Source organism: Vulpes vulpes, chromosome 7 (genome assembly GCF_048418805.1).
Source record: "Vulpes vulpes isolate BD-2025 chromosome 7, VulVul3, whole genome shotgun sequence".
Classification (NCBI taxonomy): domain Eukaryota; kingdom Metazoa; phylum Chordata; class Mammalia; order Carnivora; family Canidae; genus Vulpes; species Vulpes vulpes.
This window is the reverse complement of record NC_132786.1, coordinates 78,490,542-78,513,235: the sequence shown is the minus strand read 5'-3', so window position 1 is coordinate 78,513,235 and position 22,694 is coordinate 78,490,542. Positions and strand designations below refer to the sequence as shown.

Genomic DNA, 22,694 nt, shown 5'->3' with positions numbered 1-22,694 from the left:
TTCAGCATTCTTTATGTGAAATTGCAATGACAGTTCAGACTGCAAAAACTGTTTTTTATTTTTTATTTTTTTTTATTTTTATTTTTTTTAAATTTATGATAGTCACAGAGAGAGAGAGAGAGAGAGAGAGGCAGAGACACAGGCATAGGGAGAAGCAGGCTCCATGCACCGGGAGCCCAACGTGGGATTCGATCCCGGGTCTTCGGGATCGCGCCCTGGGCCAAAGGCAGGCGCCAAACCGTTGCGCCACCCAGGGATCCCCAAAAACTGTTTTTTAAAAGGTTATACCCATTATTTAGAATGAGATGTAATAATCTACAAAAATCCGACTTCTCTAATTAAAAACTTATGGGATTAAGATTTAGTTTTACCACATCCAATGAAAAAGATTGTTTCAAGTCGTCTTATCAATATTATTGCTCCAAAAATACTTTTTACAAGTGTTTAAGCTCTATTATTATCTGAAAACTAAGAACACTATGGAATCATCTTCGCCATGTTTTTTTCCAAAATATTAAAGCGTCTATAACCATCACTCCAAACTGCTTTTAATGGATATAGAGATAGGCCTTCTTTTGAAATAGAGAACTGGTTTTGTTTAAAGTGCCCTTACCTGATATTTTACACATATATCTAATTTTCCACTTGTTCAGACAAACTGACTGATCAGAGTCTCACAATACAATACCTTCTGGCTGATGGGAGGAAATGTACTGAATTAAAATCAAGGGCCTGATTAAAGTCTTCGAGGTTCTTTTTATAATATTCAATGAAGTTCTTCCCTCAGTACTCAATTTCAGTCTTGTCCACATACTTTTTATCAACTAAAATGAAGGCCATAAGCTTTAATGTGTACTGATCACTTTATATTTGGCTCCTATATACAACATATTAGTCTGTTCATATAATTACCATTTATTCAAGTGTATCTCCCCTTGCCAGAAAAACTTAAGATATGTCAACATTTACATGATGAAGATCCAATGATTCACTCAGGTTTTCTAAACAAATTACTGTTTTAAAAGGACATTGTTCATTTTACAATAATAAAGATGACATTCCCCAAATTAAAGATAAATAGAAATCATGGTCTAGTTATCACTAAAATTTGCAAAAAACAAGGTATGGTCCTTGGAACAAAGGCAGGCTTACCTAGAAAATAGATGGATCAGGTATAGCCCTTCCCAGAGAATCAAGTCGCCTTTCCTTAGATACCAGCATCACTTTCATGTTATCCAGATTACTTCTCTCCCATATTCCTACCTCTGCAACACTCTGAAAAAGTAACAGCATTATACAACACGGCTTAAATAAGAACAAACAACTGTGTTCTATTGGTATGTTCATGACACTTTAGCCACAAGCCTCTGTGATGTCTTAACTAAAAAACCAGAATTTTTTTCTAAATAGACCTTCAGAAGTCAGCCTCTAAAAGTTTTCCCCAATGAAAGGCAGAAAATGATGAGGTCCTATACCTAGTAAATTAGCTTATAGGCAGTTTCTCAACCCAAGTTGTCCTTCAACAGGCAAATATTCTCAGAAAAAAAGAGCTTCAACTATGCTACTGATTCTATGAACTGTAGATCCAAGTATGTGTAACATCACCCAGGATGTACAGTGCCAAATACTACCAGTAACTACATTTTTTCTTTATAATAATTTACCACACCTCTTTTTATACACAATACTGTATTTCATCTTAACGTATTAAAAACTATATCCTATCTGAATAATCTTGCCCGTGGATCTGTGGAAAAAAGAAACCCTAAACAACTAAGCCAGAAAAGGTAAATTATAAGCAAGCTCTTGAATCCAAGGTGAGCCCTACAAAATCTGAAATGATTTTTAAAGTTTCTTTCAATAAACTTCTCATTATCATCCCAAAGGGTCAACCAAAAAATCAAGAAGTACAGCACGATTTGAAATTTATTTACTATTATTTTTTAATAGTTATTTTTTTATTTTTTAAATATTTTATTTATTTATTCATGAGAGACAGGCAGAGACACAGGCAGAGGGAGAAGCAGGCTCCATGCAGGGAGCCCGACATGGGACCCGATCTCGGGACCCCAGGATTACAACCTGAGCTGAAGGCGGTGCTAAACCGCTGAGCCACCCAGGATGCCTGTGATTTGAGATTTAAAGGGTATTTCAGCAATAGCTAACAATTGAAATTTCCATTTTAGCAGTGTTCTAATTAGAACTCCTCTCTCCAGGATGGTTATATTTTGAGAATTGCTATACATAAATAAGTCTGCAGTGCCTGGGTGGCTCAGCGGTTAAGCATCTGCCTTTGGCTCAGGGCGTGATCCTGGAGTCCCAGGATCCAGTCCACATGGGACTCCCTGCGTGGAACCTGCTTCTCCCTCTGCCTATGTCTCTGCCTCTCTCTCTGTATGTCTCTCTCATGAATAAATAAAAATAAAAAATAATAAAAAAGTAAAAAAGGTACAGATCCTGCTAGAGAAACCTCTAGTCAGCTATTAGATTGCACATTGTTCTTATTTCTGAATCCATTAAGTTTTCTTAAAAAGCTGGTAATATTTTTGTGCAGAAGATAGAGAAATTCAATGTTAAAAAAATCATCCTTAAACTTACCAAAAGTAGAGTTCACTCTCTTTGGTGTGTGTGCGTTTGTAAAAGTGTATAAACAAGCAACTATTATCCTCCTTTTTACAGTTTATTCATATTAAAGGTATGATGAAACCAAGCTAGGTATCTAACTGAAGATTTTCTGTATCACTTAAAACTTACATCACATAAAAAACATGACATTATTTAACTGCCCTATCACTGGACATTTGTGTTGTTCCTAATTTTTCATTTCCTTAAAACATAATGAAACATTTATATACTCTATTTCCTTAAACAACATTAATGGAAATTATTAAAGGAATATGACAAAATTTAGAACTCCTGAGTCACACTGAGACAGAAATTGTAAGGGACCCCATAAAAAAAAAAAAAAAAAAGCTGTTTTTTTTCTTTGTTCCTTTTCCTGCTTCTGTTTTTGCTAGGACCCACACCCCACCTTAGACATGCATTAATGTATGTCCTCCTTGTAAAGGTCAAGGAGTTAATGATTTCTTTGAAGTCTTCCAGCACAACTGATAACATCTAAGGAGTGACCACGTGAGGTCCTCATGGAAGTTCTTCTCCCAAGACCATGGACTCCAAACACCCAGACGCCAAGACCCTGGGCTCCAGGGCATCAGTGACTTAAGGACACCTGAACACTAGTCCTTGTTCAACCAGTTCCTGGATGCCTGAGAAGACATGTACACCAAACCACCGTCCTTAATTATAACTCTGGACCAGCAAACAAAGATGAGACTTATGCCCCTTTGAGTATCCCAGATGTTTCATCTGTATCTGCTCTCTTCTATATTCACCAACTCTGCTCTCACTTCTTGCTGGCTGGAGTTTGATTTCCATCCTGCGGGAAGCCAAGAACTGCCTTGGCTGGTCCTGTGGGACCCCTTCTGTATCCTTGGACCTGGTCTGCCTGCATCAATACTGCAATCTGTTTTCTGGAAAGGCTGTTTGAATTTATACCTAAACCACCGAGATAGAAACTTTATCCTTGGCAACCTTTCTTTTATTAAAAAGAAAGCACAAAGCAAAAAACAGCACAAGAGTTCATTGGATAGGTGCAAAGTAGTCACTAGTTTAGCATTTTAATCAGTGTCATTAGGACTCAAATTAATCTAAAACTTTAGAAAAAATAAAGGTAGATTTAAGATAACATCGAGATATGAGATAATATAAGAAAAAAGAAGTCTGAAATAGCTAGCTGAAATAAAGTATTTCATTCTTAACAACTTGTACTTGGTTACAGGTGATCCTATGCAACATACTAGCTTTAAATCAGAAATCTAGGTTCATTTGGCAATTCATGTTTGAGATTAGTAAATGGTTCTTTATTTTTATTTTTATTTATTTATGACAGTCACACAGAGAGAGAGAGAGAGAGAGAGGCAGAGACACAGGCAGAGGGAAAAGCAGGCTCCATGGACTGGGAGCCCGACGTGGGATTCGATCCCGGGTCTCCAGGATCGTGCCCTGGGCCAAAGGCAGGCGCCAAACCGCTGCGCCACCCAGGGATCCCAGTAAATGGTTCTAAGGCGGTTTGCAAATTAACAAGCATATTTGTTCAGTCAAGAAATATTTATCACATATCTACTATATATGCACTCTCTAGGCACTGGGATATGGTGGCCACTCTTTTTTTTTTTTTTAAAGTGTCTCTTTAGATATGCTCTCGACTCACTTTCCCAGGGCTCTCCCACATCCCACTGTAGTTGGGAACTAGGAGGTCAGTGTATTTATTAATATTTAAGAAACTAATCTGGTTTTATTTTCAATTTATTTTAAATAGGTGACGCATTTACATGGTTCAAAATTCAAAAGATAAAAGTGGTTATACAGTGAAGTTTACTTCCTCCTCTAGTTCCCTAGTCACCTGGTCCCCCTCCTTCTTTAGGTAAACTGTTATCAATTTCTCAGGCTCCCTCAGGGGAAAAAAAAAATTCTCAGGCTCCCTTCCAATGATTTTATGCCTATGTAAGTCAATATAGCCCTTCCTGCTACAGTTTCTTTACAGAAATAGTATTATAATACTAACAATGAACAGTACCTTAATGGCTACTTTTTAGTATCTCAGCAGCAAGATGAGACACCAGTATAAGCTAGCCAACTGATTAATAATAGCAGAGTCCCTAAAGTGGGACCTGCTTTGGCCTGTTGAAGGGGGGAAAAAAAAACCAGCAGCCAGCGTGGCAGAGGCTTTCTATAAAGAGGAAGAGTCGCTGAATATAAGGTTGGAGATAAAGACAGGGGTAGATCTCACAAGGCCTTATAAATCCTTGGATGGTGTTCAGCTGGGGAATATAATTTACATTTTTCTAAAAAATCTAAAAAACTGCAGTATGGAGAATGGGTAAGTTATGAAGACAAATGGTGGTCCCAGAAATGATTCTTGTTTGGACTGTCAAAGGAGGCTGAACAAAGGATACATTCTGGAGACAGTGTTGACAGACTTGCTGAATGAAGGGATCATGGAGATTAAGATAAGGGTAACTATCTTAAGCTGAACCCTAGGCTTTTTGCTTGAACAGCTGATTGAGTTTGGTAACACTTAGATATATTATGTGTTTTTATTACTATTAGTATAAATAATGTTATAAGGCATTCAAATGAGGGTTTCACATTGACAGTTGGAAGCTGGAATTCAACAGATTAGACATATCAAGACAAACTTGAGTTAGTGGCCTGCAAATAATTTTTTTAAAGATTTGTTTATTTGCAGGTGGGGGGTACAGGGAAAGGGAAAAGAAGAGGAAGTCTCAAGCAGACTCTGACCGGGGTGTGGAATCAGAGAGGCTCGATTTCATGTCATGAGCCAAAACCAAACCAACGGACGCTTAACTGATAGCACCACCCAGGGCGCCGTGGCAAGTAATTTTTAAACTTAAGATCACCCAGAGAGGTTAGATAAGACAACCTAGATTTCAGTTCTAGAGCACCCTTTAACAGGTAGAAATCAAGCTATACATAAAGTTAACTGAAAAGGACTAGCTAATGATAGAGAAGGAAAACTGTGAAGTGTTAAAAGACACAAAGAGTGTTTTTCAAGTAGTCATCCATGTTAAATACTGCAAAAAAGATGGAGAGGTGACTAATTGATCTGTCTATATGGAGAACATTGGCAGCCTTAATAAAAATAGTCTGAGGTATAGTGGGAACAGAGGCCCTGCTGGACTATGTGGAGAACTGAAAGTTGGGAGACAAGACAAACAACAGGTCTTTCATGAGGTTTAGCTTTCACAGCAAGTGAACAAACACTAGCTACTTTAACATCTCAAGAGCTGTTATTTAGAAAAGCACAGCTGTATACTGATAGGACTATTAGAGTGCCTGAAAAATGCTGGTGAATAAACTTATGACAGTAAGGTATAAAGCTGAGTATTACGGTGCCTCCCATTATAATTCATTATGAAACTAGGCTTAATTTCTAGACCTATTCCTTATTTGGCTTACAGGGGAAATGTGTCAAAAAGATACATCAACTTTTTATCTTCTACCATCAACTATTTAGTTTTCTTTTGGACTGCCATCAGCCTGTTGAGGTCTTCCCTTCCTTCACGGTCAAGGGTTACGCTGTATGAACTATATACTAACTAGAAGGAAGAAGAAAGAAATTTTAACAGCCATTTTACCTAGTGAAATGGCATTTTAGCATGTTTCTATCCATCATCTGGTAAATACCTTACACAGCAACAATATGCCAATAAAATGAAGAAAAGAACATGTGAAATGTGGTATAAAACATTTATAATGGATTATTTATATTCATGTTTAAGTGAGAAATGTGTTTGTCTTCATTTAGAGCTCCAAATGAACAAGAACCCTATTTAACGTAGAACAAAAGGACAATTCTGGATCTGGTATTTAATACAGAATTAAAAGAAATGAATCCTTCATCCTACTTCACTCCAATACTGATGTAAAGTTCTTATTCAATGGCATTACTTTAGACTGATATTTCTATCAACTGAATCTATATACAGGCAAAACTCATTTTATTACACTTCATAGATACTGAGGTTTTTAAGATTTTATTATTTGTTCATGAGAGACACAGAGAGAGAGGCAGAGAGAAGCAGGCTCCCTCGGGGGAGCCTGATGTGGTACTCGATCCCAGGACCCTGGGATCACGACCTGAGCCAAAGGCAGAGGCTCAACTACTGAGCCACCCAGGTGTCCCTCACCCACATTTTTAAAAAAGATTTACTTTTTAATACAATGAAGGATTATGGCAACTGCATATTAAGCAAATCTATTGGCACTACCAACAGCATTTGCTTACTTCGTGTCTACATCACATTTTGGTAATTCTCAAACTATTTTCAACTTTTTCATTATTACAGTTGACTCTTGAGCAATGTAAGTTTGAAATGCATGTGTCTACTTACATGTGGACTTTTAAAAATATAGTAAAGGTATTTTAATTTTTTCTAATTTATTATTGTAAGAATATAGTATATTACACATAAACAATTATATGTGTTAATGGTAAGGCTTCTGGTCAACAGTAGGCTTTTAGTAGTTTTGGGCAAGTCAAAAGTTATACAGGGATTTTCCACCACCCAGGGGGCCATCTCCCTTAAGCTCCCCAAAACTGTGTTGGGTGTAGTGATCTGTGATTAGGATTTAAGACTAGATGAAAGCTCGGATAACATTTTGTAGCACATTGGTTCTGACATGCTCTTGCATGCTTTTAAATGAACTAAAGTATAAACATAATTTTTGTATGCACTGGGACACCAAAAAATTCATTTGACATGTTTTATTGCAATCTTTGCTTTATTGCAGTGGTCTGGGACTGAACCGCTGCAGTTATCTCTAAAGTATGCCTTTAATTGTCCTATTTTTCCAAATGAAGTGTCAAGTTTATCTTCCAAAAACTACAACCAGGAAAAGTAACATTTCTTCCTACTGTGGGAACTAGTTTTGCAGATAAATTTGTATCTGTTTCTGAACAGTCCAAGTGTGGGAGGGTATATTTTAGTGGAGATCATGAAAAGCACAGGAGCCCAAAGTTGCTGACTCTACATGCTTGGAATTGGGACTCTACATCAAAAGATGTGATGAGACTAAACATTCAGTATTATAAGATACTTTTGTTAGGGAAAAATCAAGCAAGCTACGAACTTTAACACTAGAATTTTATTGAATGAGTTGACCGAAAAACAGATACAAGGTTTCTGGTGTAATTCAACTAATAAGGCAATAAGGCCACATTTAATTTTTAAATGTCTTTACTTAAACCAATCTAAGACAAATTATTCATATATTCCTCTAACATTTTGTGACAATCTTCCAAACAATGTCACACCTTTTATAACTTTTTCCTGCACTTACTTTATTAGAGTATTTCCCAGTATCTCTTATTCTTCTACTTCATTTTTAATGGGTATATAGTATCTAAATATATCTAACCATTATCCTGTAAAGCGAACATTTTTGAGATTGTGCTATTATAAAAACCCCATATTGACACCACCAAACCCATCATTGCATACAACTAATGCCTTAGGAAATGCTTATAAGTGGATTTGTTTAGTTAACATGTAACTAAAAATTTAAAGATAGGTTTTAAGATATCTTGAAAGAATAAGACTCTTTGCTAATTAGAAAGTCTTAGTGGAAGAGATTAAGTAACAAATGGCTACATCCTGAACATGGGTACTCAGACTGCTGGCAGAATAGAAAGCTGCAGAATATTGATTTTATCCAAGATAGGGATAGGGACATTTTACACTGAGGCTGAATGCTTTGGACTGTGGTTCCAAGTTCCTGGGGATTTGCTCTTTTGTACACTTTGTGAATAAGTTTGAGAAGCAAAGTTATAAATGAATATAAAGTATACTAAAGTAACTAATGATTGTAATACCTTAGTTTTAAGGTAGCAAAATATGACTACACACCACATCAATAAAGTTGTTTGTGGAGTTTATTGTAAAAGGCTTTAGTTGCTTAAGATTGATTTCAATTACCAACTATTTTTTTTAAAGATTTTATTTATGGGCGGGGGGGGGGGGGGGGGGGGCGCACACAAGCCAGGAAGAGGCAGAAGCAGACTCCTCGTAGCACAGGGAGCCTGACACAGGCCCGATCCTGGGATCATGATCTGAGCCAAAGCCAGAGGCTTAACCAGTTGAGCCATTCAGTCGCCCCCAATTACAAACTATTGAAAAACAATGTTATTATCAAAGACGATTACTTGGTAGTATGGTTCAAGGTGCAGAATTTTGTACCTAGTTTGGCAATAAAATCATATTGCTGATCTGAAAGAAAGAATATTTTTCACATAGTACATGGTTTCAGAACTTATGATGAGCATTTGGCTACATTTATATATGGAAATACATCAAATTATCATCATAGTCCTCCGATTTACATTAAAGTTGATTTTTAAAGGACACTTGACAGATACTAATATACAAATAGACAGTAGATAAACATAATGAGCATTTCTTTTGCTACATAACACGTGATGATAAAGTGTTGACAACTCAGTGCTTGGAGAATGGCCTGATAACAGTGTACATAACCAAAATGACAGTTTAAAAAAAAATTTTAAAAATTGTTCATAAAGGGCTGTCCAATGTGCTGTTTTCTGAGAACATCTTTCTGGAATTCAGTCATGGATTGGGGTGTCTTTCCACAAACTTGAAGCAGCAGACATGATAAACAGGTTCCTTCTTTTATTTATCTTTATGGAATCAAAGCAAAACCAAAACCTATTCATGATTTCTATTACAAGAATTTTCTTCACAAAAGGAAAAAAAGGGGGGGGAGGGAATTCAGATATGAAAGCAAACAAATGCCACATACATTTAATAAATCTATACATTTAATACACTTAGCAATAAGTTCATCACTTTTTCAGGTCATTTCCTATCATTTGAGGATAGAAGAGACTTTGCAACTGAAATTGCAAAGCATTTAGAGGTACACCATTTCTTAGTCAACCATTTATATGGAAAAAAACTGCTCAAGATTAGGGCAGTAAAACTGATTATTAAAAATAAAACTCCATTTTGAGAAGATAAACACCCCTTGTTAAATAAGTAGCCTCTAAGACATAAGAGAAAGTACAACTCTTATTAAACCATCGTTGTTCTAAAGTTTTGCTGTCCCTACAACAGATATAGAAGTGTGTTCGATATGATCTAAGACCTCAATACTTTTAAAACACACATCCCAGTCCTCCTAAATTTTTAACATCTATGTGCAGGTTGTAAATCCCTAGGGATGCTCGTGTTTCACATTAGTGTATTCATCCTCACTTGTGTTAACTTAAGCCAATGAACTTAATGGAGCATGACAAAAGCAACTGTTTATAATAATGTGAAGTTACTGTCAGGACATACAATCATATTACAACATTAATAAAATAAGGTCTGTAGATGGAAAGATAAATGAAGTGAATAAAAAAAGGAAAGCTTTTGTTGTCTGTATTTCAATACCAACTAGCAATATCTAACCTTACAAATATGCTTATCTCTCCTGTTGCCTTGGGGTAAAAGGAGATAAACTAGCCCCATCTTTAAAAAACACAACAAAAAACAAAAAACCCGGGGGTGGGGGTGACCCTGTAAAAAGAAGAGAACTTAAAGAATCAAGAGGACATCTGCCTTCTTTTGAAATAATTCTCCATTAGTAATCATTTCTCAGTCATATTCTGCTTTCAAAAATCAAAGCCTAACTCCAGAACGTGATTGCTTCCCCTCAAAGTATTTCTAAAACCTGAACATTTTAAGAAAAATATTTACACAGTACATATGTATTCATCTAACTGCTCAAAGTGTGAACTTAAAAGTTCTAAGCAAGTATGCAATGCCCAGTACTTACTGATTAACTGTAGATGAAGAAAGGGCAATAGCATTTTGGCTCCATCATCTAGCTCAACTGCAATCAATTAAAGAGATTCACGCAGAAAATGCAGATTCTAGATCAGTCCCAAAAAGCATATTTTGGGGTGAGCCTATCAACTAAAATAGTAAAAAAAAAAAAAAAAAAAAATTAGCTTTTTGGTGGCACAGGAGTATATGGAAATAAAAATGACATAATATTATCACAAAACATAAAATTTATTTTCTTGTCCCTTGTGAATGAAAAGACAACAGTTCTCGGACAGCCTGACAATTCTAAGATTAAAGGACTGAATTTTACTTTTTTCCTAAATCTTAACTAAATTTCTGAATCTTAACCTAATAAGGTTAAGACCTCTCACTATATCACCATAGGAAAATGCCAAGTTTTTGGTATATCATCATCATCAAAGAATCTTTAAATGTTAAAGTGGTGGTAATTACACAAATTACTAAAAAATAAATCAGTAATACTAAAAAGATTATTAGAAACAACAAATTTAAAGCCGGCCCAGAAAAGGAATCTTAATGGAAAAAAAAAAAAAAAAAACCACACACACACACATGAAAACCTTTAACTGAAAACGAAAACAGAAAAAAAAAAAAAAAATTCCGTTCCGTAAAACTTTCAACACAATGGAAGAATATTTTCTTACTTGGACTGGAGGTTAAAAGCTACAAATGGTTCATGGTCTTGCACGAATTAAAAGTGAAGACATGATTAGGAAAAGATACAAAATTTCGAGATGGTATTATCCTAGGCTTCAAGCACTGCATATTCGAGAGTCACCCTAGATCCTATGTGTTTTGTCGGATGTCCCAACCAGCAGCCTCGCCTGTCAGGAGCAACACGACGATGAATCAAGTTACAAGAAAAGCAAACACACACTGAAACGTTATTTCCAAATTCAAACATGGAGAGGGAGTGGGAGTCCTGACTTACATACATGTCATGCAATTATCACGCTCTCCTTACCTTCACCGAGTATTTTTATTATTAAAAAAACAAAACACACATGCTGTCTCATTCAACTGCAGAGAACGGCACTTGGCCACCTCCACTCTCCAATCTACGCCGGGGAGAGGGTCAGAACAAAGTCTATTTTAGAGGACAAGAAGATCTAAAAAAAAATTTTAAGACTTCCGCAGAACTCAGTAAAATAGGACAATTACTGCTTTTGCAGACGCATTTTAAAACTGTTCTTCGCTCGACTAGGACACTCTCTCCCCGCAGTCAGTCCTGTCCGTCCTTTTCAAGAGAGGCTGACCGAGATACTGCGGCCAGCGCCCCCGACTGCCTCCGCATGGGCCTTCAATAGCAGAGCTAGGACGAATCCCAAAGGATGGAAGAGTCTAAGACGCAAACAAGGTAAAAGAAAAAAAAGGGCGGGGGGGGAGGAGGACGAGACCCGCCCAACTCTCTCCAGCCCACCTCTCCGTCACTGGACCGCACAAACCCTAAAAGGTAACAAAAAAAAAAAAAAAAAGGAACACCACGAGAGAGCAAGTAAGGCTCCTCACTCTCCGCATTCTCAGGCCCAATTCTCTACCGAAGCTCCCGGCCCACCCCACCCCCAGGGGTCCCGGCGCCATTTAGCTCCTCCGAAGCCGCCGCCATTTTCCGCCCCCGCCGGATCGCTGCTGCGCCTCGGCGGCCGCTCGCTCCCGCACTCTGTAGCCAGAGTCACCGCCGCGGGCCGGGCCCCGAGAGGGAGGCCCTGGCCTGAGCGTGCGGGGACGGCAGCCTCCACGTCAGGAAGGCCCAGCTCCGACCCCGCCCGCGGTGCCCGGGCGCCCACAGCCTGCGCCGATCGGCGGGAGCAAGCTGGCAGCAAGGGGGCCGGACAGGCTCCACTGGGCGGAGCGGCCCTGGCGGCGGTTGGGACCTGAAGGTTCCATCGCACTTACTTCCTGTTTTGGGTCCGGGCACTTTGGAAGAACCAGGATGGAGGCTCCAAAAAATACCAGGATGGAGGAAGCAGCCACGGGCAAGAGTGGCTGCAGCTGGAGTGAGCGAGCGCGACGAGCCACCGGAAACGGAGCTACGGCCGCGCCCCGCCCCCAGCCCCCGCACGCTCCCCCTCCCTGTCTCCTCTCCCTGGGGACCGCTCTGCGCGTTGGTCGCTCGCGTCACTTCCGGCCAAGTCGGCGCGCGGAAAAAAAGTCGCGGGGTGTTGGCGCGTCGGTGCCCTTCTCTGGCAGTCGCCTGTGGTCCGCTCTTCTCTCCCATTGTGAGATCTCGGCGCCGACGTTGGCTCTGCTGATGTTTGAAGGAGGGGGCCCACCTTCGTTGGGTGTAACTGTGGTCTGTCTCTCTGGCTCCCGGAGCATTTGGACCCCCTGGCAGAGTTTCGTAAATCCCCGGGCTCCAGAGCCAGCCGGGTGTGGAAGGAATGAGCCGTGTCTAGATGGGGAAGGAAGCCGGGCGTTGTGTCTGGCCCTTCACGCTCAGGCTGCTCTCCGGTGGGCGCTTGAAGGGAGGTGTGAACCCCTTCGAGCGTGGGATGCGGCTCCGGTCAAACATCCTCTGCGGGTTAGGCAGGTGCTAGTCCAGTGCGCTGTCCGTCTTAGAGCTCCGCTTCTCTAGGCCGGCCGCTCTTCGGTTACGGCCGAGACTTTTAGAAAGGACCAATATTTGGGACCATCCCCTCGGCCAGTCTTTCAGAAGCTCCGTGAGACCCTGGCAGAGACTTGGGTTTTTTGTTTGTTTGTTTGTTTAAGATTCTACTTGTTCATGAGAGACGTAGGCAGAGGGAGAGGCAGGCTCCCTGCGGGGAGCCGGATGCGGGACTCGATCCTGGGATCCGGGTGATGCTCAACCTAAGGGTGATGCTCAACCACTGAGCCACCTATGTGCCTCTGTTTCAAGGCCTTGAAAATCTTGTGGTGGAGTGGTGCCAGTCTGTTACAACTCTGTGATTCCAATCTCATTTTACTCGGCCTCAGTCGTAAAGGTCAAATAAAGGCTATGGAGAACGTAAATATGTACCCCTAAATTGGTCTTAAGTAACTAATGAGGTTAACAATGCTTAATAATCACACACACACACACACACACACACCCCAATTATCTTAGCTTGTTTTGGTTTTTCTATGCAGTTGTTTCCTTTGACTACAAAGTATTGTTGACTTTGTGGAAGGGACAGTAATTCATCAAGGAAACTGTGGGGTGGTGGTAAAAAACATACTGAAATGGGTTTAGAAACATAAATATTTACATTTTACATCAAGTGTACATAGTTTTCAGCAGTAGTCCACGTTACCATACTATTCTTTAGGGTAAAAGAATTTCTCAGTCATAAACGTTGGGTTTCACAAAATGAGATACTATTATATGCCTATTAGCATGACTAAAATAAAAACCACAGATAACACCAAATTCTTGTGATGATGTGGGACAGGAACTCTCATTAATTGCTAGTACGAATGCAAAAAGTTATAGTCATTTTGAGAGGCAGTTTGGCAGTTTCTTACAGAACTAAACAATTTTACTGTACGATCCAACAGTTGCTCCTTGATATTTATGCAATGAGTTGAAAAGTTACATCCACATAAAAGCCTCAAACTTGTAAGACACCAAGATGTACTTCAGTAGGTGAAAGGATAAATTGTGGTACATTTGTACAATACATTATTATCTAATGCTAAGAAGAAATGAGCTGTGAAAGACATGAAGGAAGCTTAAACGCATATAACTAAGTAAAAAAGTCTGAGAAAGTTACATACTGTATGATTCAAACTATATGACATTCTGGAAAGGGCAAAACAGTAGACAGTAAAAAAAAGATCAGTAGTTGCCAAGGCTTGGGGCTGGAGAGAGGAATAGATGGAGCAGAGGATATTTAAGGCAGTGAAATAATTCTCTGATACTAACATGGTAGATAACATACAAGTGCTTCTACATTTACCAAACCCCACAAAATGTACAGCACCAATAATGAACCCTAATGTGAACTGTGGTCTTTGGATGATAATGATGTGTCGTTGTTGGTTTATCATTTGTAACAAATATACCACTCTGGGTGACAATAATGGAGGAGACTACGCATGTATAGAGCAAGTAGTACATGGGAAGTCTGTATCTTTCTCTCAATTTTGCTGTGCATCTTAAACTACTCTTTAAAAAAAGTCTGCTTGAAAAAGAATGAAAGGGTGAAATAAGCCTCTGGATTTGGACAATATAGCCAGCAGTTTTTGAGTGCTTATGTGTCAAATGCTTTACATGTATGAAACTCATTTAATGTTCACAAATGCCAGATGCATCACTATAGTTATTACAAACGAATCCTATTTTAGACAACCAAAAAATGAAAAGATGTCCACGCGCACACAGCAAAGAAGTGATAGAGTCAGAATTGAAGCCTCAGCCCCTGAGCCTATGCTCTGAACTATTACTCTTTTGCATTTCACAAAGTACACATTGGCAACAGTCTTTTTATAATGAAAACAAGTTATTTCAACCAGTTTCCAGTCTTTACTCAACTGGAAGATGGACATGTTTGACCAATTTTCAAAATAAGTAAATGCTAAGCAGCAATTTACTACATCAACTTTATTACCAGTATGTGATACTCTATATCCTATTTGGGTATTACATATATCACTCAATTTTTAAATGGGTACATGAGTATGCGTCTTGGCGTTATTGCTTAGTAGTGGGTATAGTAATTCACTGCTCAACTTCATTTGCCTTCAAATTATGGGAATAATCTAATCTACCTCCCAAAATACTGTAGACATGCTTTGCACAGAGCCTAATGTGTAGTAATAAGCACTTAAAAATAAACTAGAAAAGCAATTACTCTCAGAGTAGTTCTAATGAAATAATTACATATGTAAAATTGTTAACATTAACATTTATGAGGAAGTAGTCCCTAATTAGCCACATTTCTCATAAAGCACAAGCATATAGGATTCTTTTTCACCAAGGCATAACAGTGTAGCATCTAAATTATAGTCTGGCTGTCTGTTATCCCCTGCAAAATTTTGCAGCCTGCACTCTGCTGCACTCTACTGTTAATTCCCTGAAAAAAAAAATCAAGCCCATCCTTATAATTCTCCCTTTCTGGATGAGTTTCTTTCATAACCACCTTTTCAAAAGTCAGTTGGTATTTACTTGGGGAAGACAAATGTATTTTAATATTTAATATATAATTCTAAAAGCAAATTCATCATTTATGATAAAAAACAAGTGAATATAGAAGGAATGTACCTCAACATAGTAAAGACCATATGTGACAAGCCTATAGCTAACCATAGCGGTGAAAGCCAAAAGCTTTTTCTCTGAGATCAAGAATAAGACTGAGGGCAGCCCAGGTGGCTCAGCGGTTTAGCGCTGCCTTCCACCCAGGGCCTGATCCTGGAGACCCGGGATCAAGTTCCACCTCGGGCTCCATGCATGGAGCCTGCTTCTCCCTCTGCCTGTGTCTCTGTCTCTCTCTCGCTCTCTGTCTCTGTCTCTCGTGAATAAATAAATAAAATCTTTTTAAAAAAAGAATAAGACTGAAATACCGACTCTTCCCACTTTTTTTTCAACCTAGTATTTGAAGCCCTAGCCACAGCAATTAGGCAAGAATAGGAAGCAAAAGGCATCCAGATTGGAAAGGAAGAAGTAAAACTATCTGCAGATAACATGGTATTATATGTATAAAATCCTAAAGACTGTCAAAAAACTTTTAGAATTAATAAAGTAATTCATTGGGCAGCCCAGGTGGTGCAGCGGTTTAGCGCCGCCTGCAGCCCCGGGGTGTGATCCTGGAGATCTGGGATCGAGTCCCACGTCGGGCTCCCTGAATGGAGCCTGCTTCTCTCCCTCTCTCTCTGTCTGTCTCTATGAACAAATAAATAAAATCTTAAAAAAAAAATCAATTCAGTAAAATCGCAGAATACAAATCAATACATAAAAACTGGTTGCATCTCTATACACCAATAACAAAGTATCAGAAAGAGAAATTAAGAAAACAATACCATTTACAACTGTATTAAAAAAGAATAAGATATGTAAAAATACATTTAACCAAGCAGGTGAAAGACCTGCGTGTTGATAACTATGAAGCATTAATGAAGGAACATGAAAAAGACAAATAAATGGAAAAATATTCTATGCTTATGAGTTGGAAGGATTAATATTATTAGTGTCCACACTACTGAAAGCAATATACAGATTCAACGAAATTCCTTACAAATTCTGATGGCATTTTTCACTGAAATAAAAGAATTCTAAAATTTGTGTGGAATCACAAAAGACCTCACATATCCAAAGCATTCTTGAGAAAAAGGAACAAAGCTGGAGAAATCATGTTCTTTGATTTCAAATTGTATTACAAAGCTATATTAAAACAGTATAGTACTGGCATTAAAAACAGACACATAGATCAAGACAACAAATAGCCCAGAAGTAAACCCATACATATGTGGTCAATTAATTTATGACAAAGGAGCCAAGAATATACGTAATGATGAAAGGATGGGCTCCTCAATAAGTGGTACTGGGAAAACTGGGCAGCCACATACAAAAGAATGAAATGCCCACTATCTTACATCATATATAAAAATTACCTAAATCGCATTAAATACTTGGGCATAAGACTTGAAACCATAAAACTCCTGCAAGAAAACATAAGCAGTAGTCTCCCTGACAGAGGTGTTGGTGGTGATTTTTTGAACCTGACACCAAAAGCAAAAACAACAGAAGCAAAAATAAACTGGTCTACCTCAAACTAAAAAGCTTCTGTACAGCAAAGGAAACCATGAACAAAATGAAGAGGCAACCTGCTGACTTGAAGAACATGTTTGCAAGTCATATACCTGATAAGGGAGTAATAACCAAAATATGTAAAGAACTCATACAATTCAACAGAAAACAAAACAAAACAAAACAAAAACGGACAGCCCTGGTGTCTTAGAGGTTTAGTGCCGCCATCAGCCCTGGGTGTGATCCTGGAGGCTGGGGATCGAGTCCTACGTCGGGCTCCCTGCATGGAGCCTGCTTCAATCTCTCTCTCTCTCTCTCTCATAAATAAAATCTTTAAAAAGAAAATAGCAAAAAAACCAATCTGATTTAAAAATGGGCAGATGATTTGAATAGACATTTTCCAAGGCAAACACAGATGATCAACATCACTAATCAAGGAAATGCAAATCAAAACCACAAAGAGATATCACTTCACACCTGTTAGAATGGATATTATCAAAAATAAATAAGCATTGATGAGAATGTTGAGAAAAGGGAACCCTCATGCTGTTGGGAATGTAAATTGGTACAACCACTATGGAAAACAGTGTGGGTATTCCTCAATAAATTCCTTCAAAAAATAGAATAGCCATATAATCCTGCAATTCCACTTCTGAGTATTTAGTGGAAGAAAATGAAAGCACTAACTCAAAAAGATACATGCACCCCATATTTAACACAGCATTATTTATAATAGCCGAGCTATGGGAACAATGTAAGTATCCATCAATATAAATATATAAAATTTCACAATAAAAAAATGAAATCTTGAAATTTGTGACAACATGAATGGACCTAAGGGTTGATCATGTTGAGTGAAATAAGAGAAAGACAAATGCTATATAATTAATGTGGAAACTTAAAAACAAATACACCTTTCCCCCCCAAAAGACAAACCCCAAACTCATATGTACAGATAACAAATTGATAGCTTCCAGATGTGATGGGTGGAGGGTGGGAGAAATGGGTGTACTTAGTTTTTTTTTTTTTTAATAATAAGAAAAAATAATAAAATTAATTATAGAAACACCATTATATCTTTAACTTGCATAATCATTGTAAGGACTATCCGTAAGATAATTCGAAGTCTACGGCAATTTTCTATAGTTGTACATCTAAGTTATTTCTCCCTTAGTACTTCATCACTGTGTGCCTAGGAAATGCAGGAGGCTTTTTATTATTATCCTAAGATTTACCTAATTAGGAATTAAATATTTTGTAGAAAAATCATGAGAAATATTTCTATCCCGAATAGAAGTTATATTATAAAAGTATTTACAGCACAGTTACAGTATTTGCTGCACTTGCTAGTTACGATTAACTCTCTTGTACTCTAGATTTTTTTTATAACACTTCCCTGAAGATCTTCAATGATATAATACTAATGGAATTACCTTTCTTTTATGCAAGGATGATATATTAATACAAAGGATTTCAAATACTGAGAGGCAAGGTGTGGTGTATGATGATCATCTTGTGTCCTGGATGGTATGAAAGAGAAGTTTGCAAGGGCTTTTGTTCAAAGTACTTGAAAAATACAGTTACTGAGTAGTCCATTTTCTTTGCACACAGTGTCTGAGTCCTGTTAATACAGTTCATGGTTTACACTGGAAGGCTTTCAAGAAGTTCCGGACATATGATGAGGATTCCTACGCTAATAGGGTAATGAACAAACTGTCCCTAATTAGGCACACACATCAGGGTCTTCCAGGTTCACTTTTGTCTCACATTTCTCCTCTACACTTTTCTCTGGAGCTTATGGCACTCCATATAACTCTCCTTTTCCTGCCCCTCCCCCCCATTTTGTGTCAGTACATCATCTCCACACTTCTTTTAATCTCTCAATCTAGTCACCACCTCTTTATACCCTCCTCACTTTTTCTTTTGCAATAGATCTTTACTGAGACTTATTAATGGAAAATTAGCAAAATTTGGTTTCTCTTTCAGTTAAGAAAATGGAGAACTAAAACTGCATACTCCTAGCAAGCAAGGATAAAAGTTTTCATTCTGTTCTTGAAATTTTTTTGTGCAAAATAAACCAGCTAATTTACTTTACCAATTTTAGAATTGGGAGAATGTCTGGACCCAGATTCCAAGACCTGTTCCTTTACAGTCTGTAATAGGAGAGAGAGGGATAATACACCAATAAGTCAATAAAAAATTGCCAATTTTTGTAAGTTCTAAGGAGGACACAAAGTGAATGCCCTTAAAGTGATGGTTAGAGTAGGGTATTCTGAGAAGACATTTGAGCAGAGACTGGAAAGATGAGAAGAAATCACCACAGTAGGAGGTAAAGGATGGGAGAACATTTGTTCAGTTAATGTAGGAAAGAGTGTATTTGTAGGAAGCAACTGAACTATATGATGTTTGTAAAAAGGAAAGAGCACAGTGTTAGTTAGGGGTAGGCTCAGTCTCTCTTGCAACGTTAATTCACTTTAAGTCCCTTCCTCTAAGATGGGAGTCAGCTCATGCTCAGAGATAGTTGGACTGTCTGCCACCTCTGACTCATAGCTTCAGTTTGCAAGTGTATGGCACAATACTTTAACTTGATAGACTTAAATGTTGAGATCAAAGATAATTAAGTATGTTAAGCCAGAAGAGCAGGGAGATAGCCATTTCTAAAGAATAGACAATAGTTACTGGGGCAATTACTTTAGAAAAGGGCAATAGTTACTGACTACAGAGAGCTCAGTTGTGGTTCAGATGGTGTCACTATTTGTGTGACTCTAGAATGAAGCGAATGCTACCTTTTATTATTGCTGTAGTGCGAGGAGATGATTTTATCAGAATGCTCTGAAAGTAAGCATTTGTCTAACAGAAGGTTTGGTGTTATTTTATTGCCCAAATCTCCTTATCCATCTAGATGCAATATTTTAAGGGTAGAAGCATTATATTTTAACCAGCAGATGTCCCTGTTGTTCAGCAGGATTTTTTTTTTCTTTCCAGAGTAGTAGCTTCAACAGTAGAATTTGTGGCTTGAATTTATTAGTGTTACACTATGGTAGACCAAGGACAGGCCTCAATAATAAGAAAACCAAAGGGATGTGCTTTGAAATCCAAATGTGAAGCATCTTCTAGCATTAAAGACTTGTCATTGATTTATCCCCTCCTCTTTTATTCAATGTACATCTAATTCCCTTGCACAGAATACTCAGTGAGTGACAGAAAAATAAATAAGGAACTCATGTAACCTCTATAGCTTTCAAGAGTTTGAGCATCTGTGATACACTTATTCATTGGTTTCATTCTGCAGGCCTTCCTGAGCACCTGCTTTGTGCTAAGCACTATTTCAGGGAGAGGGAATATGGTGGAGATCAAGAGAGATAATGTCCCTGTTCTCAGAGAATGTATATTCTAATGGAGGAGCTTACATTTTTAGTAGTTTTTTTCAATGTGTCTTTGTAAAAAATTTTTGGTTAAAGTACCAATTTATTGATTTGTTGCAACTGCCCATAAAACTTGCTCCTTATTAACAATTTAATGAGGGATTAAGACAGAATATGAATCAAATCACTTGGTATCATCTGATTAATCTGAATGGCAAATATTAGGAAAGGTGGATCAATGCTCATTAGTCTTCATCAAAGTACTTTTTCTTTTAAATTACATCTCTTTATTTAATATTATTGTTAAATTTTTTTTTTAACTCCAGTATAGTTAACATACAATGTTATATTTGTTTCAGGAATACAATATAGTGATTCAACCATTCTATACATTACTCAGCTCGTAAGTGTACTCTTAATCCCCTTCAACTCTTTCACCCATTCCCCCACCATGTCCCCTCTGGTCACCATGTGTTCTCTATAGTTAAGAATCTGTTTCTTGTTTTTCTTTTTCTCTCTTTTCTTTTCCTTTGCTCACTTGTTTTGTTTCCTAAATTACACACATGAGTAAAATGAAATGGTATTTGTCTTTCTCTGATTGACTCATTTCACTTAGCATTATACATTCTAGCTCTAACAGTGTTGTTGCAAATAGCAAGATTTTGTTCTTTCTTATGGCTGAATAATATTCCATTATATATATATATATATATATATATATATATTCCACATCTTTATCCATTCATCTATCGATGGGCACTTGGGCTGCTTCTATAGTTTGGCTATTATAAATAATGCTGCAATAAACATAGGGGTGTATGTATCACTTTGAATTGGTTTCTTTGTATTTGTTGGGTAAATACCCAATAGTGAGATCATAGGGTAGTTCTATTTTTAATTTTTTTCTATTTTTAATTTTTTAAAAAGATTTTGTTTATTTGTTCATGTTCACACAGAGAGAGACAGAGACATAGGCAGAGGGAGAAGCAGGATCCCTGCGAGGAGCCTGATGCAGGACTTGATCCCAGGCAAGCTCAACCTGAGCCAAAGGCAGATGCTCAACCATTGAGCCACCCATTTTCCCCAATTTCAAATTTTTTGAAGAAATTCCATAATGTTTCCCACAGTGGCTTCACCAGTTTGCATTCCCACCAAGAGTGCACCATGGTTCCTTTTCCTCCCCCAACAATTGCTGTTTCTTGTGTTGTTGATTTTAGCCATTCTGACAGGTGTGAAGTGATATCTTCTTGTCATTTTGATTTACATTTCCCTGGTGGGAAGTGATAATATCTTTTTGTGGCCATCTGTGTGTCTTCTTTGGAAAAATGTCTGTTCATGTCTTCTGCCCATTTTTAATTAGATTATTTGTGTTTTGGATGTTGAGTTGTATCAGTTCTTTATATATTTTGGACACTAATCCTTTATTGAATATGTCATGTGCAAATATCTTCTCCCATTCAGTAAGTTTCCTTTTTAGTTTTGTTGATTGTTTCATTCACTGTGCAGAAATTTTTATTTTGATGTAATCCCAATAGTTTGTTTTTGCTTTTATTTCCCTTGCCTGAGGAATCATAACTAGCAACTAAAAATGTTGCTATGGCCGATGTCTGAGACATTACTCCTGTGCTCTCTTCTAGGATTTTTGTTGTTTCAGGTCTCACAGTTAAGTCATTCATCCCCTTTGAGTTTATTTTTGTGTATGGTGAAAGAAAGTGGCTCAGTTTCATTCTTTTGCATGTGGCTGTCCTGTTTTCCCAGTACCATTTGTTGAAGTAACGGTCTTTTTTCCAATGGATATTCATTCCTCCTTTGTTGATACTTGACCTATAATTGTGGGCTTATTTCTGGGTTTTCTATTGTTCTATTGATTTATGTGTCGTTTTTATGCCCATACCAAGCTGTTTTGGCTACTATAGTTTTGTAATATAACTTGAAGACTGGGATTGTGATACTTCCAGTTTTGTTTTTCTTTTTCAAGACTGTTTTGGCTATTTGAGGTCTTTTGTGGTTCCATACAAATATTGGGATTGTTTATTCTAAATGTGTGAAACATGCTATTGGTATTTTGATAGGGATTTCATTTAATCTGTAGATTGCTTTGGGTAGTATAGACACTTTAACAAGTATTTGTTCTAGTTGAAGCACTTTGAACAATATCTGGCAAGTGGCAGGTTCTCCAAAATGTCAGATATTATT

The 22,694-nt window shown here is 37.8% G+C and overlaps 1 protein-coding gene and 1 long non-coding RNA gene across 10 annotated transcripts in view; one reads left to right on the top strand and one right to left on the bottom strand.

Annotated features, from left to right (window-relative positions):
- The window catches only part of DMTF1 (cyclin D binding myb like transcription factor 1), a 44,140-nt gene extending 31,582 nt beyond the window's left edge, over positions 1-12,558 (bottom strand). Inside the window, exons 1-4 of one of the 9 annotated variants that reach the window (XM_072764167.1) lie at positions 12,348-12,507; positions 11,096-11,275; positions 10,420-10,559; positions 1,153-1,275 (exon numbers count right to left, since the gene is read on the bottom strand). The gene's annotated coding sequence lies outside the window, so the exon portion shown is untranslated. Of the gene's footprint in view, positions 1-1,152; positions 1,276-10,419; positions 10,560-11,095; positions 11,276-11,415; positions 12,267-12,347 lie in introns of those variants that run through there. The other 8 variants (XM_072764169.1, XM_026018671.2, XM_072764171.1 and 5 more) reach the window with 8 other exon arrangements.
- The window catches only part of LOC140599698 (uncharacterized), a 58,512-nt gene continuing 47,439 nt past the window's right edge, over positions 11,622-22,694 (top strand). The window contains exon 1 of the long non-coding RNA XR_012002651.1: positions 11,622-11,808. This is a non-coding gene — a long non-coding RNA (uncharacterized lncRNA). The remainder of the gene's footprint in view (positions 11,809-22,694) is intronic.